The sequence below is a fragment of the Oncorhynchus gorbuscha genome, linkage group LG24 (genome assembly GCF_021184085.1).
Source record: "Oncorhynchus gorbuscha isolate QuinsamMale2020 ecotype Even-year linkage group LG24, OgorEven_v1.0, whole genome shotgun sequence".
Lineage (NCBI taxonomy): Eukaryota > Metazoa > Chordata > Actinopteri > Salmoniformes > Salmonidae > Oncorhynchus > Oncorhynchus gorbuscha.
The window spans coordinates 30363611-30380531 of record NC_060196.1 but is presented as its reverse complement, the minus strand read 5'-3'; the positions used below and the strand labels follow the sequence as shown (position 1 = coordinate 30380531).

General features: G+C 45.2%; 1 long non-coding RNA gene across 1 annotated transcript in view; it reads left to right on the top strand.

The window, feature by feature from the left end:
- LOC124012015 overlaps nucleotides 1–14464 on the top strand; it is a 29149-nt gene extending 14685 nt beyond the window's left edge. The window contains exons 3-6 of the long non-coding RNA XR_006834636.1: nucleotides 13479–13577; nucleotides 13680–13768; nucleotides 13912–13999; nucleotides 14262–14464. This is a non-coding gene — a long non-coding RNA (uncharacterized LOC124012015). The remainder of the gene's footprint in view (nucleotides 1–13478; nucleotides 13578–13679; nucleotides 13769–13911; nucleotides 14000–14261) is intronic.
- The last annotated feature ends 2457 nt before the right edge of the window (nucleotides 14465–16921 follow it).

Below are 16921 nucleotides of genomic sequence, written 5' to 3'. Positions count from 1 at the left end.
ACATTGCAGAGTTATGTGCATCATTTCAAGCACACCTTTCTCATTATCCTGTGGTGAGTTATTCACAATTTTTGATGAATAAAAAAGGTTTTACATATAAGATGGCTAAATAAAGAGCAAAATTATTGATTATTATTTGTGCCCTGGTCCTATAAGAGCTCTTTATCACTTCCCACAAGCCGGGTTGTGACAAAAACTTACACTCATTCTTATGTTTAATAAATGTATCGTATAGTGTGTGTGTGTCAGGCTTACAATGATGGCAAAAAACAACATATGAGACTGTGCTGACCCTGGTACGCAGCTGGAGGTTGAATGTTTGAAGGGGTATGGGACTATAAAAAGTTTGGAAACCACTGTTGTAGAATAATAGTGAAGACTAGATTTTAGATTTTAGATTCTTCAAAGTAGCCACCTTTTGCCTTGATGACAATGCTTTTCCAACAGTCTTGAAGGAGTTCCCACATATGCTGAGCACTTGTTGGCTGCTTTTCCTTCACTCTGCGGTCCAACTCATCCCAAACCATCTCAATTGGTTTGAGGTCGGGTGATTGTGGAGGCCAGGTCATCTGATGCAGCACTCCATCACTCTCCTTCTTGGTAAAATAGCCCTTACACAGCCTGGAGGTGTGTTGGGTCATTGTCATGTTGAAAAACAAATGATAGTCCCACTAAGCGCAAACCAGATGGGATGGCATATCACTGCAGAATGCTGTGGTAGCCATGCTGGTTAAGTGTGCCTTGAATTCTAAGTAAATCACAAACAGTGTCACCAGCAAATCACCCCACACCATCACACCTCCTCCTCAATGCTTCACGGTGGGAACCACACATGCGTAGATCATCGGTTCACCTACTCTGCGTCTCACAAAGACATGTCGGTTGGAACTAAAAATCTCAAATTTGGACATCAGACCAAAGGACAGATTTCCACCGGTCTAATGTCCATTGCTCGTGTTTCTTGACCCAAGCAAGTCTCTTTGTCTTAATGGTGTCCTTTAGTAGTGGTTTCATTGCAGCAATTCAACCATGAAGGCCAGATTCATGTCGTCTCCTCCTCTCCACTTCCGGCGCCGACTGAGATGGCCGCCTCGCTTCGCGTTCCTAGGAAACTATGCAGTTTTTTGTTTTTTTACGTGTTATTTCTTACATTAGTACCCCAGGTCATCTTAGGTTTCATTACATACAGTCGAGAAGAACTACTGAATATAAGATCAGCGTCAACTCACCATCAGTACGACCAAGAATATGTTTTCCGCGACGCGGATCCTGTGTTCTGCCTTACAAACAGGACAACGGAATGGATCGCATGCAGCGACCCAAGGAAACGACTCCGAAAAAGAGGGAAACGCGGCGGTGTTCTGGTCAGACTCCGGAAAAGGGCACATCGCGCACCACTTCCCAGTATTCTTCTTGCCAATGTCCAGTCTCTCGACAACAAGGTTGATGAAATCCGAGCAAGGGTGGCATTCCAGAGGGACATCAGAGACTGCAACGTTCTCTGCTTTACGGAGACATGGCTTACTGGGAAGACGCTATCCAGGGCGGTGCAGCCAACGGGTTTCTCCACGCATCGCGCCGACAGAAACAAACATCTCTCTGGTAAGAAGAGTGGAGGGGCGTATGCCTCATGACTAACGGGACATGGTGTGATGAAGAAAACATACAGGAACTCAAATCCTTCTGTTCACCTGATTTAGAATTCCTCACAATCAAATGTAGACCGCATTATCTTCCAAGAGAATTCTCTTCGATTATAATCACAGCCGTATATATCCCCCCCAAGCAGACACATCGATGGCTCTGAACGAACTTTATTTAACTCTTTGCAAACTGGAAAACATTTATCCGGAGGCTGCATTCATTGTAGCTGGGGATTTTAACAAAGCCAATCTGAAAACAAGACTCCCTAAATTTTATCAGCATATCGATTGCGCAACCAGGGGTGGTAAAACCTTGGATCATTGTTACTCTAACTTCCGCGACGCATATAAGGCCCTGCCCCGCCCCCTTTCGGAAAAGCTGACCACGACTCCATTTTGCTGATCCCTGCCTACAGACAGAAATTAAAACAAGAGGCTCCCACGCTGAGGTCTGTCCAACGCTGGTCAGAACAAGCTGACTCTACACTCCAAGACTGCTTCCATCACGTGGACTGGGACATGTTTCGTATTGCGTCAGATGGAAATATTGACGAATACGCTGATTCGGTGTGCGAGTTCATTAGAACGTGCGTCGAAGATGTCGTTCCCATAGCAACGATAAAAACATTCCCTAACCAGAAACCGTGGATTGATGGCAGCATTCGCGTGAAACTGAAAGCGCGAACCACTGCTTTTAATCAGGGCAAGGTGTCTGGCAACATGACTGAATACAAACAGTGCAGCTATTCCCTCCGTAAGGCTATTAAACAAGCTAAGCGTCAGTACAGAGACAAAGTGGAATCTCAATTCAATGGCTCAGACACAAGAGGCATGTGGCAGGGTCTACAGTCAATCACGGACTACAAGATGAAATCCAGCCCAGTCACGGACCAGGATGTCTTGCTCCCAGGCAGACTAAATAACTTTTTGCCCGCTTTGAGGACAATACAGTGCCACTGACACGGCCTGCAATGGAAACATGCGGTCTCTCCTTCACTGCAGCCGAGGTGAGTAAGACATTTAAACGTGTTAACCCTCGCAAGGCTGCAGGCCCAGACGGCATCCCCAGCCGCGCCCTCCGAGCATGCGCAGACCAGCTGGCCGGTGTGTTTACGGACATATTCAATCAATCCCTATACCAGTCTGCTGTTCCCACATGCTTCAAGAGGGCCACCATTGTTCCTGTTCCCAAGAAAGCTAAGGTAACTGAGCTAAACGACTACCGCCCCGTAGCACTCACTTCCGTCATCATGAAGTGCTTTGAGAGACTAGTCAAGGACCATATCACCTCCACCCTACCTGACACCCTAGACCCACTCCAATTTGCTTACCGCCCAAATAGGTCCACAGACGATGCAATCTCAACCACACTGCACACTGCCCTAACCCACCTGGACAAGAGGAATACCTATGTGAGAATGCTGTTCATCGACTACAGCTCGGCATTCAACACCATAGTACCCTCCAAGCTCGTCATCAAGCTCGAGACCCTGGGTCTCGACCCCGCCCTGTGCAACTGGGTACTGGACTTCCTGACGGGCCGCCCCCAGGTGGTGAGGGTAGGCAACAACATCTCCTCCCCGCTGATCCTCAACACGGGGCCCCACAAGGGTGCGTTCTGAGCCCTCTCCTGTACTCCCTGTTCACCCACGACTGCGTGGCCACGCACGCTCCAACTCAATCATCAAGTTTGCGGACGACACAACAGTGGTAGGCTTGATTACCAACAACGACGAGACGGCCTACAGGGAGGAGGTGAGGGCCCTTGGAGTGTGGTGTCAGGAAAATAACCTCACACTCAACGTCAACAAAACTAAGGAGATGATTGTGGACTTCAGGAAACAGCAGAGGGAACACCCCCTATCCACATCGATGGAACAGTAGTGGAGAGGGTAGCTAGTTTTAAGTTCCTCGGCATACACATCACAGACAAACTGAATTGGTCCACTCACACTGACAGCGTCGTGAAGAAGGCGCAGCAGCGCCTATTCAACCTCAGGAGGCTGAAAAAATTCGGCTTGTCACCAAAAGCACTCACAAACTTCTACAGATGCACAATCGAGAGCATCCTGGCGGGCTGTATCACCGCCTGGTACGGCAACTGCTCCGCCCTCAACCGTAAGGCTCTCCAGAGGGTAGTGAGGACTGCACAACGCATCACCGGGGGCAAACTACCTGCCCTCCAGGACACCTACACCACCCGTTGTTACAGAAAGGCCATAAAGATCATCAAGGACATCAACCACCCGAACCACTGCCTGTTCACCCCGCTATCATCCAGAAGGCGAGGTCAGTACAGGTGCATCAAAGCTGGGACCGAGAGACTGAAAAACAGCTTCTATCTCAAGGCCATCAGACTGTTAAATAGCCACCACTAACATTGAGTGGCTGCTGCCAACACACTGTCATTGACACTGACCCAACTCCAGCCATTTTAATAATGGGAATTGATGGAAATGATGTAAAATATATATATATATATATATATATATATATATATATATATATATATATATATATATCACTAGCCACTTTAAACAATGCTACCTTATATAATGTTACTTACCCTACATTATTCATCTCATATGCATATGTATATACTGTACTCTACAACATCGACTGCATCCTTATGTAACACATGTATCACTAGCCACTTTAACTATGCCACTTTGTTTACTTTGTCTACACACTCATCTCATATGTATATACTGTACTCGATACCATCTACTGTATGCTGCTCTGTACCATCACTCATTCATATATCCTTATGTACATGTTCCTTATCCCCTTACACTGTGTATAAGACAGTAGTTTTTTTTTGGAATTGTTAGTTAGATTACTTGTTGGTTATCACTGCATTGTCGGAACTAGAAGCACAAGCATTTCGCTACACTCGCATTAACATCTGCTAACCATGTGTATGTGACAAATAAAATTTGATTTGATTTTGATTTGATTTGAGATGTGTCTGTTACTTAAACTCTGTAAAGCATTTATTTGGGCTGCAATTTCTGAGGATGGTAACTCTAATGAACTTATCCTCTACAGCAGAGGTAACTCTGGGTCTTCCTTTCCTATGGCGGTCATAGCGCTTGATGGTTTTTGCGACTGCACTTGAAGAAACTTTAAAAGTTTGTGACATTTTCCAGATTGACTAACCCTCATGTCTTAAAGTAATGATGGACTGTCGTTTCTCTTTGCTTATTTGAGCTGCTCTTGCTATAATATGGACTTGGTCTTTTACCAAATTATGCTATCTTCTGTATACCACACCTATCTTGTCACAACACAACTGATTGGCTCAAACGCATCAAGAAGGAAAGAAATTCCACAAATTAATTTTTAACAAGTCACAGCTGTTAATTGAAATGCATTCCAGATGACTACCTCATGAAGCTGATTGTCACGCTCTGACCTTTATTTCCTTTGTTTTGTCATTATTTAGTATGGTCAGGGCGTGAGTTGGGGTGGGCAGTCTATGTTTGTTTTTTTATGATTTGGGGATTTCTATGTTTCGGCCTAGTATGGTTCTCAATCAGAGGCAGGTGTCATTAGTTGTCTCTGATTGAGAATCATACTTAGGTAGCCTGGGTTTCACTGTGTGTTTGTGGGTGTTTGTTTCCGTGTCTTTCACCACACGGTACTGTTTTGGGTTCGTTCATTCCACATTTATTGTTTTTTTTTGTATTCAGTTGTTCATGTGCACCATTTCTTATTAAAAGAACCATGGACACTTACCACGCTGCATATTGGTCCTCCGATCCTTCTCGCCTCTCCTCTTTGGAAGAAGAGGAGGAAATCCCTTACACTGATTGAGAGAATGCCAAGAGTGTGCAAAGCTGTCATCAAGACAAAGGGTGGCTGCTTTGAAGAATATATTTTATATTAATATATATTTTGATTGTATAACACTTTTTTGATTACTACATGATTCCATATGTGTTATTTCATAGTTTTGATGTCTTCACCATTATTTTACAATGTAAAAATAGTCAAATTAAAGAAACTCTGGAATGAGTAGGTGTGTCCAAACTTTTGACTGGTACTATTCTACAATGTATAAAATAGTAAAAATTCACTGGTACTGTACATTTTTAGGTTTCCGGGACGTTCTGAGATAATTTTACTATGGTTTCCTGAAAGGTCTCATTAACCTTCTGAGAACGGAAATTATAGGCTATTTTGAGGTTTTTGAATAACTTAAAACTTTCACTGAATGTTTAAACAAGACTTTTAATAACACTGCTAGCTCATTTTGGGTTTACTGTTTTGAACTCCAAGCATAGATAGGACACATGGAAATGAATTTGTTTCGGCATTAATCATGCAAACACATGTATTGTTTTGTGTGGAATGGCGTTAGTGAGAAGCTGTTCTTTTTATCCTTTTGAAACTGACTCTATTTCAAGGAAACAAGCACTCATTAATGTTATGCAGGTGAATGAGGACCCAAAAGCGACTTGGCGAAAACAGAGTCTTTAATCCAGTTTAAGGAAATAGCAATACTCCTAGACAAATCGGAGCGGTAAATAAAGCATAAAAACAATTTCACTCGTAATCACGAGAACTGACTGGAGACTCGATAATAAACTGCAGGTTGCCTCGGGAAGGCACTTGACCGTAGCAGACTCAGACACCTGCTCACCACGCAGCATCTGAGGGAAACACGACACGACAGGGCGATACAAAGACACAGCACGGTGAACAATATACAAGGATCCGACAGGACAGAAACGGAAAACAAGGGGAGAAATAGGGACTCTAATCAGGGGAAAAGATAGGGAACAGGTGTGGGAAGACTAAATGATTGATTAGGGGAATAGGAACAGCTGGGAGCAGGAACAGAACGATAGAGAGAAGAGAGAGAGGAAGGGAGAGAGAAAAAGGGGAACGAACCTAAAAAGACCAGCAGGGGGAAAACGAACAGAGGGAAAAGCAATATGACAAGACAATATAAGACAAAACATGACAGTACCCCCCCACTCACCGAGCGCCTCCTGGCGCACTCGAGGAGGAATCCTGGCGGCAACGGAGGAAATCATCAATCAGTGAACGGTCCAGCACGTCCCGAGACGGAACCCAACTCCTCTCCTCAGGACCGTAACCCTCCCAATCCACTAAGTATTGGTGACCCCGTCCCCGAGAACGCATGTCCATGATCCTACGTACCTTGTAAATAGGTGCGCTCTCGACAAGGACGGGAGGGGGAGGGAAGACGAACGGGGGTGCGAAGAAAGGGCTTGACACAGGAGACATGGAAGACAGGATGGACGCGACGAAGATGTCGCGGAAGAAGCAGTCGCACAGCGACAGGATTGACGACCTGGGAGACACGGAACGGACCAATGAACCGCGGAGTCAACTTACGAGAAGCTGTCGTAAGAGGAAGGTTGCGAGTGGAAAGCCACACTCTCTGGCCGCAACAATACCTTGGACTCTTAATCCTACGTTTATTGGCGGCTCTCACAGTCTGTGCCCTGTAACGGCAAAGTGCAGACCTCACCCTCCTCCAGGTGCGCTCACAACGTTGGACAAACGCTTGAGCGGAGGGAACGCTGGACTCGGCAAGCTGGGATGAGAACAGAGGAGGCTGGTAACCCAGACTACTCTGAAACGGAGATAACCCGGTAGCAGACGAAGGAAGCGAGTTGTGAGCGTATTCTGCCCAGGGGAGCTGTTCTGCCCAAGACGCAGGGTTTCTGAAAGAAAGGCTGCGTAGTATGCGACCAATCGTCTGATTGGCCCTCTCTGCTTGACCGTTAGACTGGGGATGAAACCCGGAAGAGAGACTGACGGACGCACCAATCAAACGACAGAACTCCCTCCAAAACTGTGACGTGAATTGCGGACCTCTGTCTGAAACGGCGTCTAACGGGAGGCCATGAATTCTGAACACATTCTCGATGATGATTTGTGCCGTCTCCTTAGCGGAAGGAAGTTTAGCGAGAGGAATGAAATGTGCCGCCTTAGAGAACCTATCGACAACCGTAAGAATCACCGTCTTCCCCGCAGACAAAGGCAGACCGGTAATGAAGTCTAGGGCGATGTGAGACCATGGTCGAGAAGGAATGGGGAGCGGTCTGAGACGACCGGCAGGAGGAGAGTTACCTGACTTAGTCTGCGCGCAGTCCGAACAAGCAGCCACGAAACGGCGCGTGTCACGCTCCTGAGTCGGCCACCAAAAGCGCTGGCGAATAGAAGCAAGAGTGCCTCGAACACCGGGATGACCAGCTAACTTGGCAGAGTGAGCCCACTGAAGAACAGCCAGACGAGTGGAAACAGGAACGAAAAGAAGGTTACTAGGACAAGCGCGCGGCGACGCAGTGTGCGTGAGTGCTTGCTTAACCTGTCTTTCAATTCCCCAGACTGTCAACCCGACAACACGCCCATAAGGAAGAATCCCCTCGGGATCAGTAGAAGCCACAGAAGAACTAAAAAGACGGGATAAGGCATCAGGCTTGGTGTTCTTGCTACCCGGACGGTAAGAAATCACAAACTCGAAACGAGCGAAAAATAACGCCCAACGAGCTTGACGAGCATTAAGTCGTTTGGCAGAACGGATGTACTCAAGGTTCTTATGGTCTGTCCAAACGACAAAAGGAACGGTCGCCCCCTCCAACCACTGTCGCCATCCTAGGGCTAAGCGGATGGCGAGCAGTTCGCGGTTACCCACATCATAGTTGCGTTCAGATGGCGACAGGCGATGAGAAAAATAAGCGCAAGGATGAACCTTATCGTCAGACTAGAAGCGCTGGGATAGAATGGCTCCCACGCCTACCTCTGAAGCGTCAACCTCGACAATGAATTGTCTAGTGACGTCAGGAGTAACGAGGATAGGAGCGGACGTAAAACGTTCTTTTAGAAGATCAAAAGCTCCCTGGGCGGAACCGGACCACTTAAAACACGTCTTGACAGAAGTAAGAGCTGTGAGAGGGGCAGCAACTTGACCGAAATTACGAATGAAACGCCGATAGAAATTAGCGAAACCTAGAAAGCGCTGCAACTCGACACGTGACCTTGGAACGGGCCACTCACTGACAGCTTGGACCTTAGCGGAATCCATCTGAATGCCTTCAGCGGAAATAACGGAACCGAGAAAAGTAACGGAGGAGACATGAAAAGAGCACTTCTCAGCCTTCACGTAGAGACAATTCTCTAAAAGGCGCTGGAGAACACGTCGAACGTGCTGAACATGAATCTCGAGTGACGGTGAAAAAATCAGGATATCGTCAAGGTAGACAAAAACAAAGATGTTCAGCATGTCTCTCAGAACATCATTAACTAATGCCTGAAAAACAGCTGGCGCATTGGCGAGACCAAACGGCAGAACCCGGTACTCAAAATGCCCTAACGGAGTGTTAAACGCCGTTTTCCACTCGTCCCCCTCTCTGATGCGCACGAGATGGTAAGCGTTACGAAGGTCCAACTTAGTAAAGCACCTGGCTCCCTGCAGAATCTCGAAGGCTGATGACATAAGGGGAAGCGGATAACGATTCTTAACCGTTATGTCATTCAGCCCTCGATAATCCACGCAGGGGCGCAGAGTACCGTCCTTTTTCTTAACAAAAAAAACCCCCGCCCCGGCCGGAGAGGAAGAAGGCACTATGGTACCGGCGTCAAGAGACACAGACAAATAATCCTCGAGAGCCTTACGTTCGGGAGCCGACAGAGAGTATAGTCTACCCCGAGGAGGAGTGGTCCCCGGAAGGAGATCAATACTACAATCATACGACCGGTGAGGAGGAAGGGAGTTGGCTCGGGACCGACTGAAGACCGTGCGCAGATCATGATATTCCTCCGGCACTCCTGTCAAATCGCCAGGTTCCTCCTGAGAAGTGGGGACAGAAGAAATGGGAGGGATGGCAGACATTAAACACTTCACATGACAAGAAACGTTCCAGGATAGGATAGAATTACTAGACCAATTAATAGAAGGATTATGACATACTAGCCAGGGATGACCCAAAACAACAGGTGTAAAAGGTGAACGAAAAATCAAAAAAGAAATAGTCTCACTGTGGTTACCAGATACTGTGAGGGTTAAAGGTAGTGTCTCAAATCTGATACTGGGAAGATGACTACCATCTAAGGCGAACATGGGCGTAGGCTTGTCTAACTGTCTGAAAGGAATGTCATGTTTCCGAGCCCATGCTTCGTCCATGAAACAACCCTCAGCCCCAGAGTCTATCAAGGCACTGCATGTAGCACCCGAACCGGTCCAGCGTAGATGGACCGACATAGTAGTACAGGATCTAGATGGAGAGACCTGAGTAGTAGCGCTCACCAGTAGCCCTCCGCTTACTGATGAGCTCTGGCTTTTACTGGACATGAATTGACAAAATGTCCATCAAATCCGCAATAGAGGCACAGGCGGTTGGTGATCCTCCGTTCCCTCTCCTTAGTCGAGATGCGAATACCTCCCAGCTGCATGGGCTCAGTCTCAGAGCCAGAGGAGGGAGATGGTTGCGATGCGGAGCAGGGAAACACCGTTGACGCGAGCTCTCTTCCACGAGCTTGGTGACGAAGATCTACCCGTCGTTCTATGCGGATGGCGAGAGCAATCAAAGAGTCCACACTGGAAGGAACCTCCCGGGAGAGAATCTCATCTTTGACCACTGCGTGGAGTCCCTCCAGAAAACGAGCGAGCAGCGCCGGCTCGTTCCAGTCACTAGAGGCAGCAAGAGTGCGAAACTCTATAGAGTAATCCGTTATGGATCGATCACCTTGGCATAGGGAAGCCAGGGCCCTAGAAGCCTCCCTACCAAAAACTGAACGGTCAAAAACCCGAATCATCTCCTCTTTAAAGTTCTGGTAATTGTTTGAACAATCAGCCCTTGCCTCCCAGATAGCTGTGCCCCATTCTCGAGCCCGGCCAGTAAGGAGTGAAATGACGTAAGCAACCCGAGCTCTCTCTCTAGAGTATGTGTTGGGTTGGAGAGAGAACACAATATCACACTGGGTGAGAAAGGAGCGGCACTCCTTGGGCTGCCCGGAGTAGCAAGGTGGGTTATTAACCCTAGGTTCCGGAGGCTCGGCAGACCAGGAAGTAACAGGTGGCACGAGACGAAGACTCTGGAACTGTCCAGAGAGGTCGGAAACCTGAGCGGCCAGGTTCTCCATGGCATGACGAGCAGCAGACAATTCCTGCTCGTGTCTGCCGAGCATGGCTCCTTGGATCTCGACGGCAGTGTTACGAGCGTCTGTAGTCGCTGGGTCCATTCTTTGGTCGGATCCTTCTGTTATGCAGGTGAATGAGGACCCAAAAGCGACTTGGCGAAAACAGAGTCTTTAATCCAGTTTAAGGAAATAGCAATACTCCTAGACAAATCGGAGCGGTAAATAAAGCATAAAAACAATTTCACTCGTAATCACGAGAACTGACTGGAGACTCGATAATAAACTGCAGGTTGCCTCGGGAAGGCACTTGACCGTAGCAGACTCAGACACCTGCTCACCACGCAGCATCTGAGGGAAACACGACACGACAGGGCGATACAAAGACACAGCACGGTGAACAATATACAAGGATCCGACAGGACAGAAACGGAAAACAAGGGGAGAAATAGGGACTCTAATCAGGGGAAAAGATAGGGAACAGGTGTGGGAAGACTAAATGATTGATTAGGGGAATAGGAACAGCTGGGAGCAGGAACGGAACGATAGAGAGAAGAGAGAGAGGAAGGGAGAGAGAAAAAGGGGAACGAACCTAAAAAGACCAGCAGGGGGAAAACGAACAGAGGGAAAAGCAAAATGACAAGACAATATAAGACAAAACATGACAATTAAGATCAGATGTGGCCAATTAATTGACAACACAGAGAACAGAATGTATATGTATTTAAATAACATACTTACAACGTTCTTTGAACATTACTAAAGTTTTCTTGTGGTTTTTATGAAACGTTTTTATTAATGATCTCAGAACATAACTTTAAATAGAATGAGGAAACCTGAAGAAAACATTGTCCTGAATTACTGACATTCCCACCGAAGAACATTGTTTCTTAATGTTCTCTAAACTGTTTGAGAACATTCCCAGTGTCAAACTAGTTGGAGAACGTTCCTAGAACATGACCAAAATTGGAACGAAGTGTAACCATGTTTTAACTTTTAGGAAACATTCTGTTAAAGTAATGAAATGAAACGTTAATTTTGTCAAGTTCCTTAAATGTGATGAGAATGTCCAAAAGTGCCATCAACTATCCTGCACCATTCACAGAAAGTTGTGGGAAGGTCTAAGCATAGGACAACCACGCTCTCACCAAGCTCTAAGAAACCTATGGTTCTCAGAACGTTATGTACTAGCTGGGATGACTGTCATTGAACATCCCCATATCATGATTAGATCATGAAAAACCCACCAATCTCTTTTCTAAGTTCTTTAAACAATACAATCAAATTGACCAACATTCTAAAAATGTATATAGCGCTTTGGAAAGAAAATCTTAATTTGGACTGTGACACATTTTTGGGTGTTTTAACTCCGTACTCCAGTACTTTGGATTTTAAACGATACAATGACTATGAGGTGAAATTCTGAGTGAATCGTGAATAATGATGAGTGAGAAAGTTACAGAGGCTCAAAGATCATACCCCCAAGATATGCTAACCTAACATGTACCTTTACAAATAACAGGGGAGGTTAGCGTTTAGGGGCGGGGGGAGGGGGATATTTATGCCTCTCACTTTCTCACTCATCATTATTCACTCTGTCACGTCCTGACCTTAGTTCCCTTTTTTATGTCTCTATTCTATTTTGGTCAACGAGTGAGTTGGGGTGGGCATTCCATGTTTTGTGTTCTATGTTTTCTATTTCTATGTGTTTGGCCTGGTTCCCAATCAGAGGCAGCTGGCAATCGTTGTCTCTGATTGAGAACCATACTTAGGTAGCCTGTTCCCACCTGGTGTTTGTGGGTAGTTGTTTTCTGTTTTGTGTATTGCACCTTGCACATCTGTTCGTTTGTCGTTTTTTGTTCAAGTAGTCGTATTGATTAAAAGGTATTATGAATACTTACCACGCTGCACCTCGGTCTTCTCCTTCTCCCGACGACATTCGTTACACACTCATCATTCATGATTGTCTGTAATCATGGTAGCATCCATATTAATGTAGAAGTGTTTCGAATCATATTCTATTTTTATTTACAATAAAAGTGGCTCCAAAATTACACAATACATTATTTACCATTAATTGCTATTGGGTACAATAATCTGAAACACAACCAAAACCTAACTGCAAATGAATCAAATAAATGTGTAGAGTTACAAGCTTGATGTAGTCATTGCATGCTGGGAATATGGGACCAAATACTAAACTTTTGACAACATTAATACACAAGTGAATTTGACCAAATACTTTTGGTTCCCTAAAAGTGGACTATGTGCAAAAAGTGCTGTAATTTCTAAACGGGTCAACCGATACGAATGACAATACCCTCAAATGAAAGCTCAGTGTGCACTTTAACCTCGTAGTCATTGTATTATTTTAGAAGTGCTGGAACACAGAGCCTAAACAACCAAAAATGTGTCAATATCCAAAAAACGTTTGGACTTCGCTGTAGGGGTGTTTTAATGGTGAGAATACAGTGGGGCAAAAAAGTATTTAGTCAGCCACCAATTGTGCAAGTTCACCCACTTAAAAAGATGAGAGAGGCCTGTAATTTTCATCATAGGTACACTTCAACTATGACAGACAAAATGAGACAAAACAATCCAGAAAATCACATTGTAGGATTTTTAATGAATTTATTAGCAAATTATCATACCCTGACTCCAACATAACCCAGACTCAGCCAGCTGTCAATCACTCTGCTGCCTTCCTCTTTCTCACTGCAGATGACTCCCACCAAGGGAACTACAGCTGTGTTTATGAGATTTATGTTTTTTCTCATAACTTCTCCTCCGAGAGTGATCTCCTCTCCCTCACTGTCACAGGTAACTAAACATGAACCATACTTGGAACTTTGACATTAACAGATTTTCCATGAATGAATCTGATGCTTGGCAATCCACTAATTAAATGTGTTTCTGCTGCAGCCTCTCCTCTGACAGCTTTCATCATCAGACTGGTTGAAGTACTTCAGATATCACTGACAGCCAACACTGCCATCTATCTGTACATCAAGGTAAAGACATTAAAATGTGACAAGTCAGGTGAACAAAATGAATATTTTAGAAGTCTTGGTTTAGTCACTGAAAAAATCAGTTGGATTGTATTTTACCTGGGATTTGTTTTTATATCACTGACTCTTGGTGTGTGTTTTCTTAGACCACCAGGAGGCGTGGGGAAGGTGTACATTTGGAGATGGTTTCTCTGAGGACCAGAGCTGAAGCCGGACCTGGAGAGAGCAGCCCAGGTGACAGACTAGGGTGAAGTTGACTGAAAAGTCTAAGTGTAGTCCATGGGTCATCCAACTCTGACCTCACCCCATTGAAGTTGAAATGTAAAAAGTTTGAAATGCAGTTGAAGTCATTTCAAATGTATAAAGGTTAGGGTTAAGGTTAGGATAATGGTTAGGGTAGGGTTTAGGGTAGGGTAAGCGTCCCAAGATTCCCCAATAGCACGAACTAAAGTTGACCGTAGAGACGCTGAACTTAGGTCCGTTTTCTGTTTTCCAGATACCATGGGACTGGTGTAGACCTGATGGGATTTGAATCCAAACCCAATTAAATGAAATGAGTGTTAAGTTTCTATTGGTTGTGCTATGGCTGCACTTCCTTGCTCTTTATTTGATTATTATCATCATGTTTTAACGGCATTATGTGATTCTTCTCATGTTATTTCATAAACAAATGCTCACTACAGTACTAGTATTGTTTGCCTAGAGAGTGCTATTGGTGCAATGTAGAATAACACATTTCATAAATAAAGGTTTTGTGTCACTCCAACTGCATCGTTGTCATAATTGCTGCCAGAAGTACGAGTTGGCAAGAGCACAGTTAGCATTAGCCTAGCTTAGCTGAGCCATGTGATCATTATGTCAGTGTCGGGCTAGGTTGCCCCGAGGTGCTGCTCTAATATCGGCCACCAGCTGTCTCCACTGCTCCCCTCTAAGCCCCACTCGACTTGAGTGGTCGCTTGTGCTTAACCCTGGGTAGCCAACTGACCCGCTCAAGATACAATACCTAAATCCAAATCTTAGTCAGGTTACATCTGTGTTACTGTAGATATCCGTCTTAGTGTGCCTGTTTTGAATTCAACTCTTCAGATGAATAACAAACACACTTAATTGTATTCGTGTAAAGCATTTTGATTCCATTCATATATAGCTACTAATCAAAAAAACAGAAAAAGTCACCAACTAATTTGATAAGTGTTTATTTAAGTGAAAGACTTGATAATACATGTAACATGGAAGCTCATAGTTACGAACACAGCATTTATTACAGGACTTGTTTTGAATAACGGGCATTACTTTCCTGTGCTCACTCAAAACTTCCACTCCTTCAGCCTGGGTTAGACCTACATATCGCAGCTAATCTCTCTTCAGGAAATATTAGTGGCTTCATTGACACCAGCTCAGAGCAGTGAAGAGTGAAGAGAAAACCCTCACAAAACGAGTGGTAGAAACCCCATCAGAGGACACATTCTGTCCACAGAATCCAATCATGGCTTCAGAGAGCTCAATAACCATGGTGATAGTGACTTAACAACTGTGTGTGTGAGTGAGTGAGTAAGTGAGAGAGAGAGAGAGAGCATTGTGCCCCCGTGTTCCTGTGATTTTTTGCTAGTACAAGCAAAATGTGGTCAATAAGCATCTGCATTCAGAAATTGTGTTATTTGTGTGGGTCAGTGCAAATAGTAAATGTGTGGGTGGGTTTGAATTTGTGTGTGTGTGTGTGTGTGTTTTGTAGTGTTTGCGCGTACATCTCTGTGTGTGTGCGCGGGGGTGTGTGTGAAAGCTCTGCGTTAAGGATTAGCCCCAGTGTGTGTCCACCCGTGATTAGCCTGGTCAGTGGGCCTGTTGTGCATTCACTCAGGCCATTAGCATATTAATGCTGCCTCCCTCTTGATCTCTCTCGCTCTCTGCCTCTCTCTTTCCCCCTCACTCTTTCTCTTTTCTTTCTATACATATTGCCCCGAGTCTCACTCGAACTTCCTCCCTGACCATTTTTCTCTCAACTTCATTATTTTGTACTCTCCCTCTCTCTATGCACTCTTAGAAAAAAAGGTGCTATTTAGAACCAGAAAGGATTCCTCGGCTTTCCCCATAGGAGAATCATTTGAAGATCCCCTGTTGGTTTCAGGTAGAACCCTTTTTGGTTACATGTACAACCCTTTCCACAGAGGGTTCAACATGGAACTAAAAATAGTTATTGTTTGGGGACAGCTGTAGACCCGTTTTGAACCCTATTTTCTAAGAGTGTGCACTGGGTTTGGGCCTGTCGCGACTTTATCATTTTTTTTCTCTTTCTCTAGTCTTTCCCTCCAAAAATGTAATCTTGCCCTCTATTCCTCCTTCTTCTTTCTCTTCCGAAATCTCTCCCTCCCTGATAATCCCCCTCTCTCGCCCCAAGCCCCCTCTCTCCCCACCTTCTCCAAATCCTTTACTTTCGCTCTCGTTTTCCCTATTCTTCCGTAGCCTGACCCCTGAACTTTGTCAAACACAGGCAAATGCAAACACACACACACACACACACAATTCATTCAATCAAATTTCCTCTCACTCTCTCCCCGTTCCTGCTAGAAGTGCGTATCTTTTTAGGACCTTGTCTAAATAGCTGTGAAAGAAAAAGCAACCTAGAAAACAAGGACCGAAGTGCAAACCGGACACATTCAACTGTACTTAACATGATAAGTGCTATTCATCTCTCCATCTCATGACTTCAGCCTCCAAGTAGACTCAACCTCTTGTTCTGGCTCTTAGCCGCCACTGTGAGCCACATTTAGAAGCTGGAGGATGGTAGAGGTGAAAATAAGTATGCAGAAAAAGCCCAGTGTGGTAAAAAAATATATATAACACATTGGCCATTTACACCAAAATGTTTCCTTCTGTCCCTTCCATGTCTGCATTACCGGAGATTTCCGGAGGTCAGGGGCGTGATGTCCATCCACAACTCCTGGTTTCATGGAGGCAGACACAAGAATTGCGTTTGGACAATCAGCTCCGGACCCCCTGGGTCAGCACATAGCAGGGATGGATGGACGGACGTTTGGATAGACAGAGGACACAGAGAAACGTGTAGGGAAATGAAGGCCTCTGAAACCCTAACTCATCCACCCTTTCCGTGTGTACGTGACATAATGATGAACGCAGGGCGGCATCCCAAGGCAGCAG